Raw genomic sequence first — 12915 nt, 5'->3', positions numbered from 1 at the left:
GAACTCTACACAGGACAGAACCATTTGGTGAAGACTATTAAAAAATATAGAATACATAAAGCAGATTCAAAGAGATCACCAGGAAATTAAAAACTCTATGGAAAGATGGCAAATCAGCTTGAAAGAAACTAAGGATAGATTATCCAAACCAGAGGACAGTTTTGCAATGTGGGAGTACGAAAAGGAAAACTTTTTAAAAATAACAAGGAAACAAGCAGTAACAATACAAAGGCTAGAAGATGACAAAAGGATCTATAACTTGAGAATAAAGAATGTAAATGAAGAAGCTGGGATACAAACAAGGGAACTACAAAGGTTATTCACAGAAATTAAGGAAAACTTCCCAAACATAGGAAAAGGAAATGATATTCTGATATATGAGGCATACAGAACTCCAACCACCTACAGCCAAAACAGAGCTACCCCCAGGCATATAATAATCAAGATCCCAGAAATTCAATATAAGTACAGAATATTAAAAGCTGTTAGACAGAAAAAAAGGCGAGAATTGTTTGATGGAGAAAATAGAGAAAACATAGAATACGTGAAGCAGGTTCAAAGAGATTACCAGGAAAATAAAAACTCTTATTGAAAGCTGGCATAACAGCTTGAAAGAAACTAAGGATAGATTATCAGAACTGGAGGACAGAATTGTAAGGTGGGAGCATGAAATGAAAAACTTCTTAAAAATAACAAGAAAACAAACAGCAATAATACAAAGGCTAGAAGATGATAAGAGGATCTAACATAAGAATTAAGAACATAAAAGAAGAAGTAGGGACACAAACATATGAACTGCAAAGGCTATTCACAGAAATAATCCAGGAGAATTTCCCTAATTTAGCAAAAGGTAAAGATACTCACATGTATGAGGCATACAGGACCCCAGCCACCTACAACCCAAACAGAGCTACACCCAGGCATATAATAATCAAAATTCCAGAAATCCAATATAAGAACAGAATATTAAAAGCCATCAGAGACAAGAAACATATCACTTACAAGGGAACACCCATCAGAATTACAGCAGACTTCTCAGCACAAACCATCAAATCACGAAGAGTGTGGGGGGAAATAATTCGAGCTTTGAATGATAATAACCTCCAGCCAAGATTGATATATCCTGCACAACTGTCCCTAGAAATTGATGGAAAAACAAGGTGCTTCCAGGATAAAGAGGAACTAGGGGAATTTACAACCACCAATTCAACTCTACCGAGATTACTGCAAGATATTCTAAAAAGGAAAAATACCAAGATTCCAGAAACAGTGGCAGAGAGTCCACAATGAATGGAGCAGAAAGCAAAATGAAGACAAACTGATAGTGACAGAAAAAGAGCTCAACAGAAATGAGGCAGAGAAGGTTGGATGGTAGAAACAGCCATTTTGGAGAAAACAAGACATCATAATAGCTAGTGCTGATTTAATATCCTCTTCTTTTGAAGTCCCATCAAGCTTTTGTTCTTCTGTCTCCATCGGTTTTAATCTGTTGTATCTTATTGGATTTTATTATATATGATAATATAAACAAAAACTTTTATACACAAGGAGATTATACAGAAACCATTGTTCATTTTCTGTTAGTTGATTCTAAATACACTGTAGTACTGTCATTCTCTTGAATGGTTTTACATTGTCTTGATATGTTTGATGCTACAGTATACGAAGTTATACCCAAAGATTTTAAGGAAAGAGACACTATGGTAACTACTTTTATGTCGAGATTATCTTGTGGTGAAACATTATTTTGCTTAAATGGCTATGTTTTGACCTGCGCTGTTTTGTTGTTATGCACTCTTTTTTATCTCAATCTCCTTTTCATTATCTACTTTTTCATTTTACCCTATTAAGGGAAAAATAAATAAAAATAGCAGGATATATTATAGTAACCCACTTTGATTTCCTATTAACTTGATTCGAAACCCTGTATTGCTCTCACCATCTTGTTTTGACTGATTTTCCTCTATTCTGTTATGCTTGATAGTACCGAGTTTAAAAGTATAGGCAACAACTATGAAGACAATCAGATTCATTATGACGCCCATTCTGGTTGACTATTATCTTCTTTTGAAGTCCTCTAATGTCTCCAATGTTTTGGTTTTATTGGTCTTATTCTTTACTGTTTTGTTCAATTTTATTATAACTGATGGTATGCGCAATTCTTTTTAAGATAACAAGAGGCATTATGGTAACCATTGTTGATCACCTAGTATTTTGTTTTTACATTATGTATTATGTCCATCCTTTTGATTTGACTGACTCTATTTTGTTATGTCGCATTTGGTTTTACTTTCTTCAAAAAAAAGTAATAAGTACTGTGGGAGTAATAAAACCCAAAATGTGTAATTGTCAGTGTACAAAAGAAAGGAAAAGAAAGTGCTCTAAAGGATGTAACTGCATATATATTTAAGTGTATAAGATAACCATATTACTGAGTTTTGTTGGATCATTGAACAAAACTGTTTGCAGTCTCACTGTTTGAAAGTTCCCTCTATATGCTTTAATTTTGTAACTATAACAATTATTTCTAAGATGACAATATGTAATTAACTAGTGATTTCCTACTGTTTATTTTTTCTGAAATTCTGTATAACTTGTACCCTTTTTCTTTTTTTTTTTTTTTTTTTCTTTTTTCTCCTTAAATAAAAAAAAGGCTGTTAGAGACAGATAACCTACAGAAGAAGGCCCATTAGAATAACGGCAGACTTCTCAACACAAACCATCAAGTCAAGAAGAACATGGAGCGAAATATTCCAATCCCTGGAAGAAAATAATCTCCATTCCAAATTGATGTACCCTGCTAAACTGTCTCTAGAAATTAAATTTTTGTACAGTGGTCTTATATGTCTTTTTTGTTTCAAGTGTTTATAGGAATATGTTTTGTTTTGCCTTGCTTTGTTTTGTTTCTCCCTCTAATATAGAAAGGATAGAAATACATGTTAAGACTCATGCATGTGTAGAATCTATAAACAATTTATGAGAACTGATCATATGACATATGATGAAATGAACAGATACTTTGAAGAAAAAGAGACACTAAAATACCCAGTGCTGATCCTGGAGTGTCATCCTGTGAAACCCAGCAATAGTATTATTCTTTGTTCAGAGTGATATTAGCCTGCTTGGTGTTATTCAGTCTCAACATAATTGAAGATATGGTTAACTGCACATATGTTTAAGTGTATAGGATTGATAACCATATTTCTAAGTTTTTGTTGGATAGTTGAACTGGTTGCAATTTCACTGTTTGAATCCCTACTTTATAAGCTCCACTTTAGTATTGTAAATAACTATTTGTAAGAAGACAATCTGTAATCATCAACTAGTGATTTCTTACTGTTTAGCTTTTCTTTGAAATTATGTATTATTTCTACCCATTTTGTTTTATTTAGTCTTTCTTTAAATTAAATTTTAAAAAAAACAGACACCACAGTACCCAGTGCTGATCACATAGTATCATGATGTGAAATCCAACAATACTATTATTCTTTGTTCAGAATGATTTTAACCTGCTTTAGTTTGTTTAATGTAAACACAAATGAAGATATGGATAACTGCATGTATGTTTAAGTGCATAGGATTGACAACCATGTTACTAAGTTTTTGTTGGACAGTTGAACAGAACTGTTTGAGCTGTCACTGTTTGAATTCCCACTTTACATGTTCCACTTTTGTATCTTGAACAACTATTTGTAAAACGACAATATGTAAACATCAACTAGTGATTTCTTACTGTTTATGTTTTTCTTCTCTGAAAGTATGTATTATTTCTATTTTCTGTTTTGTTTAGTCTTTAAATAAAATTTTAAAAAAAGAAAAATAAAGATTAAAAGCAAAGCTGAAGGACAAAGGAGGATTACTCAAGCCTTGGGAAACTGAAGACAGGAGGGGAAGAAAAGGAAAAAATGAAACAAGAAGAAATCTAAATGTTCACACTCACAAAAAACAAAAACGAACAATCAAAAAACTCACCAAAACCAACAGCAGAGACAAAGAAAGAATTTCTCTGTGATTTCAAGCCTATCATGGCTTGTCTCACTCAGAGCACAGCTGTGCTGTCTCTGGTAGCAGAGTCAAGATCTGTGCTGGATGACCCAGCAAGCCTGCCACAGAGTTAGGGCAGGGTGCCAGTTTTGGTACTTTCGGACCCACAGAAGTTTGGCTAATCATGGTGTCTGGTTGTGGTGCTGGGGCCTGAGTCAGTCAGCCGACAATTCTCTGGGTGTCCTTAGCAGGCCTGGCCTTCACTCCCTGACCCTGGACATCTCCTGAAGTTGTCTCTTCACTCAGTCATTATGGGATTTCAACACTGGGTGCCCTGAGATGAAGCTAACCCCTGGCTGCTCTGAGCTCCAGGTCCAGCTGGCCTCTTCCTCACATGGTACCTGTCCTCTTCAGGGGATACAGCAGTCTCTTGGCCTGGAGTCACTCGCCTGCCGCTGTAGCTCACAGCATCCACTGCTCTGTTCCACTGGTGGGTTCCTCCCTGGAGTCACCACCCTCACTGTGTCCCTGCGGATTTGATCCTCTTCTCTCCAGACACAAGCTGAGAGCCAGGTAAAAAGTACAGATTGCCTCCTCCTCTTTTCTGCTGTGGGTCAGTCTTTTCATTTTCTCTGTGGGCTCCAATTTTCCCTTCAGATCCTTCCTGCATCCCAGAGATCCATCATCCTCTTTTTCTTCCCCAAATTGTTTTACAGTGTCTGAATTCTCAATCTTGGAAAGGTCAGTTTGCCGTTGTTTACTGCTTTGCCAACTTTTCAGTTGAATTGAAAAGAAGCCATTTGTCTTGGTTATTTTTCTCTCATTGCTGAGACAAAATACCTGGGGCCCAAAATGAAGGAAGGAAAGGTTTATTTAGCTTATAATTTTTGGAGGTTGTAGTCCATACTCAGCTGGCTCCAAGGCAGGGTGGTGTGGCTAAGGGGCAGCTGTTCATGGCAGCTACAAGTGACAAGAGGGAACAGGGTGAAAAGGGCAAAGCAGGCTTCCCTCTCTTACATGGTATTCCACCTACCTGTTCCTGGGCAGCACTCACACCACCAATCCCAGCGCTAGACAGACAACCAATCACAAATGCTAGATTCAGCCGCCTCCATGACTGGCTGAGGCTTGGGGGCCATCCAAACATAAATCAAACACCATTGTATATCGGGTACCTACTCCCTTTGTGTTGGACACACTGCCTTTCCTGATGGGTATCTTGCCATCCTTTGGACATAGCTTGAAAACATTTTTTTAAAACTTTTGTTTAAAATCTCAGCTCTATTAAAGCAGTTATACTTTTTGACAATGCATAGAGGCAAGTTTTAAAAGAAACCCAAGCAGACCTTACAAAAAACTGAAAAGTACTAAACTAACCATTTATTTCCAACCCACTTTTTAAAATTAGGCATTCTAAATATATATATGCCTGGCTCATGAGTTGCCCTTCTTTGTGCTCTCATCTTTCTGCACATGACAACATTTTAATAACACAGTGCATATATTAAATAGCACAATCATTTAATGGGATGTTTCTTTGACATCTCCCTCACTAAACTGGCATCCAGCAGACCAGTTCACCCATCTGGGGTTATTGATGCATTCAATGTGCTGAATTAGGCCTGCTTTTCAAAATTGTTTGTTGAACAAACAAATTGTCATTTTCAACTCCGGGCTTGGTCCTCAGTCTAATGAGGTAATTTTTAATTCATAGCACTAGTCCTTAATCAGATCAAATCTTCTCAGACCCACTTTTACTAAAAGAAATAGAAATAAAAACCCTACTGGGATACTCAGTTTTCAGTCACATCCTTGCCAGTGGTCATGTAAACTAACATGATTTTGATGGAAGGCACTTTGGCAATGTTTGTCAAAATTCCAGATTCTGGGAATTTCTCTCACAGAATTCTTCAGGCTTCAAAGATATGTGTAAGAACTTTCACTGTGGTGTTGTGTGACTAGCCAAAGACTGGGAATGGCCTGTGTGCCCACTCTGAGGGATCAGTTCAAGAAATCATATATTCATACAGAAAAGTCCAGAGGAAAAAGCATTACGCAGCTTGGTATGTATCCGTAAAACATATTAAGAAACATTATATTCAAGACTGCATGCCTGCAATCCCAGCACCTGGGAGACCTAGGCAGAAGGTTGGCTGCATGTTTGAGGCCAGCCTGAACAATATAGTGAGTTCAAAGCCAGTTTGAATTAGAGGAGATGCTGTCTCAAAAAACAAAACTGTATACTGGCCAGGTATGGTAGTGTACAACTGTAATCCTAGCTGCTCAGAGGCTGAGGCAAGAGGATGGCATGTTTGAGACTAGCCTGGTCAATTTACCAAGACTATGTCTTAAAACTAAAATTTAAAATAGCTCTGGCTATGTAGCTCCATGCATAAGTGCTTGCCTAGGGTGTGTGAGGCCCTGGGTTCAATCCCCAGTGTTACAAGGACTGTTTGGGGACACCATCATATATTATTACAAGATGAAGACAGGGACACACTAGTGTGCACTTGCACGGCCAGCTCTGAATGGATTTACAGAACACTCGAATTCTGCTTCAGGGAGCAGCCCGGATAGGTGAAGGGAGCTTCTATCGCTCCCAAACAGAAAGTGCCCTGCAGCTCACCATTTTCTTGCTGATCCTAGGATGAATCTGAGGTTCTCATGGTGCCTATGAGGTGTTTGGTGACAGAACCTTCCTGCTTCCCAGCCTTGGGTTCAGCCTCTGGGTTCCTAGTTGCCTTTAGTTCTGGGAAGACTACAGCCTATTGCATCTCCTCTGGAGACCCTCCCCGCAGCATCCTCTCACTTAGCCCTTCATCAGGTGACCTTTCCCTGCTCCCAGGTGAGTCCTTCCTCCCCCACACGACTTCTCTGGGGAACCGCACTTCCTGACTGTTCCACTCAGAGGCGCCCCAATGACTAAGCAGTAAACCATGCCTAGTGTGGATATTCTGTGCCCTGGGCCTGGCACAAAGCATTTCCTCCCTGCACACAGTGGGAGAAGAGGGGAAAGGGAAGAGATCAGGGAAGCAGAAAAGCAGCAGGAGCCAAGTACCTGGGGCCAGCAGTGCACCAGTACATTACTCCTCATCAGGAACCAGGATAAGGGCTCAGCATCTGTCATCTACTTGAACCTTCTACTGTGAGCTCGGTGGCCTTAGAATCTATAATTTTTCTTCTTTTTTGAGACAAGGCTTTGCAATACAGTTCCAGCTGGCCTTGGACTCACTGTGTGGCCCAGGCTGTCCTCTAACTCCAGGCAATCCTCTTGCCTCAGCCTCCCAAGTGCTGGGATTACAGGCATGCAATACCACACTCAGTTCTAGATTTTATAATTGATAGAAACTGTATATTTTGGTTCAATTAATGAACACATTTGTCAAAGCCACTGAATATTTTTTTCTTTTGTCAAGGACTGTTATCTGAATGTCTCTTGTCTCTTTTCCCTTACCACCTGAACAGCAATAGCATGTCACATAAAAAGCAATGATTTCAATCTATTATGAGTAGGACAATATTTCAATATATACACATTAGGACTTTAGCTTTTGTTGTTGTTGTTGTTGTTTGTACTGGGAGTTGTACCCAGAGCTATTTCTCCAGCCTCTTTCTGTTTTGAGATAAGTTCTCTCCATAACTCACTGAGTTGCCCATGCTGAGCTTAAACTTATGCCTTTCCTGCCTCAGCCTCCCAGAGTGCTGGGGTTACAGGTGCGTGCCACCCTGCCTGGCTATTTTTAATATTATTTTTAAAAGCTACATCAATGCTATCTTTAAACATAAATCAGATGGTCATGTGTTGCATTTAGGGTAAGAAGCAAGTTCCTTACCCCGCCTCCAAATCCCTGAGGGAGAAGCCACCACCTGCCTCCTGTGCTGCCCCTCGGGCCTTCTGCCAAGCTGTCCTTGTCCCTGAGAGCTGTCACTCCACAGCACTTCCTGGAATGCTATCCTCACTGGGGCAGCAACCAGGAAAGCCTTTCTTTTTTTTTTTTTTTTTTTTTATCTTTTTCCTTTTTATTGGTACCAGGGATCGAACCCACGACTGCCTGCTTGCAAGGCAGGCGCTTATGCTGCTGAGCTAAATCCCCAGCCCCTAGGAAAGCCTTTCTAATCCCTCTGGGGCAATGGGCTCTGTGGATCCCAGGAGCTCCAGGCTGCTGGCTATCTGGTGTAGGGGCTGCACTTGCAGCTGGGCCTGAAAGCCAGGCTGGACTTCAGACTCCAGACACAGCAGTGTTCAAGGACCCCGTGCCCTTGGCCTCTGAGTCATTACAGTGCAAAGCAATGGCTGCTCGCCCCTTTCCATGCCATCGGGTTTTGAAGTGATAAATTTAAATATTTGTAAAGTATATAATGTTTAATCTTCTAAAAAGCTGAACATATTCGTTGGAAATAAAATACCAACTCAATCTGATTCCTGCCTTTGTTCCTTTAAAAAATATGTTCAAGGGCTGGGGATATAGCTCAGCAGCACAGTGCCTGTCCAACAAGCTCAAGGTAATAAATTCAATTCCTGGGACCAAAAAAAAAAAAAAAAAAAAAAACTTCATGAGTCCATTAACAGTGGGAAATAATGCAGTGTTTATTTTTCTCTCAAAAATCTATATTTTTATTCCATCCTTTTCCCCCCTCCCAATGTCATATACTTTTACTTTCAAAAGTCTGCTATTAGTAGACCTGTTGTCTTTCTGCACCAAAATATGTATGCACATTTTAATTAAATTTTCAACATTTCTTGTGATTTCAATTCTCAAATTGTTAAAGTTTCTATAATTGTAATTAGTTATTATAATTATCAGTAGTACACAGCAAGAAGTAGTAGCACATGCCTGTAATCCCAGTACTCAGAAGGCTGAAGCAGGAGGCTTACTATGAATTCAAGGCCACTTTGGGCTACATAGGAAGTTTAAAACCAGTCTCGATTACATAGCAAAACCCTGCCTCAAAAGAAAAAATAAAAGCCAGGCATGGTGGTACACACCTGTAATCCTAGCATTTGGGAGGCTGAGGCAGGAGGATCACTGGAAGTTCAAGGCTGGTCTGAGCTACAAAATGAGTTCAAGGCCAGCCTGAACTGCATAGTGAAACTCTGTCTCAAAAAATAAACAAATAAATAAAAAAGTAGTACAGCTGATTAGAAATATAAATGATGGTGGCCAGATATGGTGGTACATACCTGCAATCCCAGCACTTGGGAGGCTGATGCAAGAGGACTGCCAAGAGTCTGAGGTCAGCTGGGCTACATGGTGAGTTCAAGTCCAGCTCTTTTGGAGACCCTGTCTCAAAAACCAACCAAAAAGAAAGAGAAAAAGAAAGAAAAAAGGGGAGAGAAAAAAAAAACTGTGGTATTGGGCATTAAATCCAGGGTATTCTATCACTGAGCTACAGCTGAAGAATCTTCCTGCCTCAGCCTCTCAAGTAGCTAAGATTACAGGCCTACAGCATGATGCCCAGTGAAACAGTTCTCCAAGTTAGATATATGGGGGCTGGGGATTTAGCTCAGCGGCATAAGCGCTTGCCTTGCAAGCAGGCAGTCGTGAGTTCGATCCCTGGTACCGATAAAAACAAAAAAGACAAAAAAAAAATTTAACTAAGTTAGATATATGGAACTATGTTTTCAGTTGGTTTCTGCATGTTTGAATATTTATTGTCAGAATGACAGTTTAGAATTGGTTCTATGCCTATTTGGTTATAGATGTAAGTCTGAGAGATTTTTTTCATCCAGATAAGTAAATAGGGAAAAATATGTTGTTATAGCAGCATTATTCAATTCTCTAAACTTCCACATTTTACATCAGAAATCACGAAACAATGTATCACTAAAAATCATTATTAATGCTCTACTTATATGTCTTAATCCAATCATATTGATATAAAATCACTGGGAACTACTTGACTTGCAAAAAATTAATCAGTCATTAAAGTCCACTATTTAGGGAGTCTTCCTGGTGTTTAATGTCCTGGTGGTCTTTACATTCAAGAAGGTGCAGATTTTATATTCACACCACAGAAAAATTTGGGAGGAGTGGAACGCATTCATCCTGACTTTCTTAAATGGTGGGGTGACTTTCTGTTTTACCTTTCTTTGTTTCTCTAGACAGGATTTCACTATGTGGTCAGGCCAACCTAGAACCTGGAATTCTCCTGCCTCAGCCTCCCAAGTACTGGGGTTACACCAATATGTTCTGCCCTCAAGGACAGATGATTAGAGGAAAGGTCAGCAGGGAACCCACTCAACCCCTGGACCAAGAACAAATCTTCAAGCAGCAGAAGGTAGGAAACAGCACGGTTCTTTCTCCCTTCTGCTCCATGGAGCTGTAGGTCTGTCAAAAAGCTATATATTCAAATACTTCTCCACCTCTCCTGTTTACAGAGTTTGTGGTCTGTGAACTATTGTAAACTCTTGTCAGATTATACAAAATAGTACTAGGAAATCCAAAGGTGTTGTATCCAGTGGATCTGGTATCTCGGGGTCCTAAAGCAGTCACCCTAGCTGGGCCTGATACTCTCTCCCACATAGAAAGAGGAAAGGGGGGTGGAAAAGAGAATCAGCACAAGACCAAAGCTTCATGGCGGGAATACACAGTACAAAGCCACTCTGGAGGAGGACAGGCCTGGAGCTGGTCATCACTAAGCACCACCAGCCAGTGGTCCTATTTTATGGGGTAGAGGTCCCCTGTCCTCCCTTGGAGGGTCACGACTTGACTGGTTACTGGACTTTTTGCTGGGGGGCTAGGTTTGGGGTTACAGGGGGATTCTGAGGGCAAAGGGAACCTACCCAGAGGAGCTCAATGGCTCAGTGCTGGCTGTGCAGAAGCAGGCATTAAACCGCAGGCTGTCAGTTCAGCTGCTTGTTGAGCCACAGAAACTGTTTTCTTTCTACTTCTTAGAGGATCCTGGCTCCCTAAACTAACCCCCGTGAGGAAGGTGTCTGTCCCTACAAAGGTTTCCTACGAACACCACAATCCGGTAGGAAAAGCTGAGACTCGAGGGGCAGCGGGAAGCCAAGGCATCAGGGTCTCTTTCAGATGAGACCTGGCGGGACCCTGAAGGATGTGTTCTTGTGAGAACATTCTCTTCCATCATTTGGGGTGCTGATGGGGCAGTCCTCCTTTCTAGGCCTCTCTGCTGATTCCGGGCAAGGATGACGCTCAGAGCGATGCTGGGAGTGCTAGCAGTATGAGGAGAGCCGTGTGGCTGAGTCCATGTCCCATCAGTCCACACCACACCCAGGCTCTTGGCCTGTGCACTTTCCCTGGATCCTGACCATGTTCCCTGATCTTAGTCTTTAACCAGGGTGCTGTCTTGGTGGAATCTGGGAATCTGGGACCTTCTCTAGAGGCTTTACCCATTAATCACTCTACCTGGCTCCCCAAATGCAGTCCTGAACATGCTTGAGGAAGTTTCGTTAGTGCTTGAGTTTCCTTTGAAATAAATGTCATTGTTCCTAATTACACTTACCCGCATACGGAGAACCATATTCTGCAGTGTCCACTAGTCCCTGAGGTGAGGTTGCTCCCGCCCGTCTTCACATCAGCTCAGCTCCTGAAGTGCACACACAGCGGCAGGGAGGAGTCCAGAGTCGGTTTTCTTCTCGATCCTGCCCAGGCTCACCCCTTGCTCATGCATCCCGGCTCAGCGAGTATATTTGCACTTCAGCTCAACCCAAGGGCTTGAGAGCTTTCCGGGAAGAGTCTGCCCTCCTTTCCAGATGAAGACAGACCAACAGAATTAGGGTTTCTTTTCCACACCTTTAGATTTTTCTTTTTCCTGCCATTGCTTTTCTCAGCATGATTTTTAGCTTTTTTGACCTTCCCCCACATCCCTGCAGATATTACCCCTATATCATCGCTTTGTCTAGCTAGCAGTCCGCCAATGTGTTGTTCTGGCATCCTGTAATTCTGAGGATTTCTGAGGCCCCAGGAGGTAAATACCAAAGCCATGAAATCTACAGACACAATATGGTCCTTTCAGGAGAGAGGACGTGTTTACTGGCAAGGAATAACGCTCACCTGGCTGAAGGGCAGCATCTCTCAGCTTCTTATGCTTTGTTTTGCTCCATTTATTTTCCACAACCACAGCAACCCTTAGCCTTTCCAAAGCTAAACAATCTCCACTCTGGGATGTTGAGGCAGGAGGGTCATGAGCTTATCCCCAGCAATTCAGTAATTTAATTGGAGATCCTGCCTCAAAACAGGAGATTAGCAGATGGGGATTTAGCTCAGTGGCACAGCGCCTACCTGAGTTTGATTCCCAGTACCAAAAAAAAAAAAAAAAAAAAAAAAAAAAGCAATGGGGAGGGATTAGCCAGGCATGGAGGCTCATGTTTGTAATCCCAGCATTCAGGAGGCTGAGGCAGGAGGATGGCCATGAGATGGAGTTCAAGGCCAACTGGGTTACATAGTGAATTTAAGACCAACTTGAACCAGATAGTGAGACCCTGTCTCAAAAAGGAAAAAAAAGGGTGAGGGGAGCTGGGGACGTATGGGGATGGCCCTGGGTTCAATCCCCACTACCGTAAAAACAAACCCTTAGCATCCTCTGGTTTCCCAGTCTCTGGTTGGGAAGAAAGCAACCTCTTGGGCCATTAATCGGGCTCATTGCCGGTCGACCTGTCTCTGCCTGACTGCCTCATTCTGGTAGCTTCTTGGCAGACACTCATGCTTGAAGCCTCCTCCAACCACAGGACTGGACCAGGAATCAACCTGCTAGCCAGACTCATTCCCCAGAACCTGACTCCCGTGAGAATTTAAATTTCACACTTGATTCAAGTCACCCCCCAAACTTCCCTCAGCACACACTAGGTCTGTGGCCCCTGCTAAGTCCCACTGTACCGTACCCTAGTGCAGTGTTCATCTTCACTCAGTGCTCACGCTGGGAGGCCCCTTCCTGCAGGACAGCTGCAGCAGGGTTGCTCCAGGTTGG

General features: G+C 41.5%; 1 long non-coding RNA gene across 1 annotated transcript; it reads right to left on the bottom strand.

Annotated features, from left to right (window-relative positions):
* Positions 1 to 3590: 3590 nt before the first annotated feature.
* On the bottom strand, positions 3591 to 12261 carry LOC134478161 (uncharacterized). Its single transcript, XR_010050641.1, has 3 exons — positions 11452 to 12261; positions 9167 to 9266; positions 3591 to 4824 (listed from the first exon to the last, which is right to left on the bottom strand). It is a non-coding gene; the product is annotated as an uncharacterized LOC134478161 (long non-coding RNA).
* Positions 12262 to 12915: the final 654 nt, after the last annotated feature.

Source organism: Cavia porcellus, unplaced genomic scaffold, assembly GCF_034190915.1.
Source record: "Cavia porcellus strain 051 isolate PalLab524CR breed Dunkin Hartley unplaced genomic scaffold, mCavPor4.1 scaffold_11, whole genome shotgun sequence".
Lineage (NCBI taxonomy): Eukaryota > Metazoa > Chordata > Mammalia > Rodentia > Caviidae > Cavia > Cavia porcellus.
The sequence above is the reverse complement of the archived record's forward strand: the minus strand, read 5'-3'. Positions and strand labels throughout refer to the sequence as shown.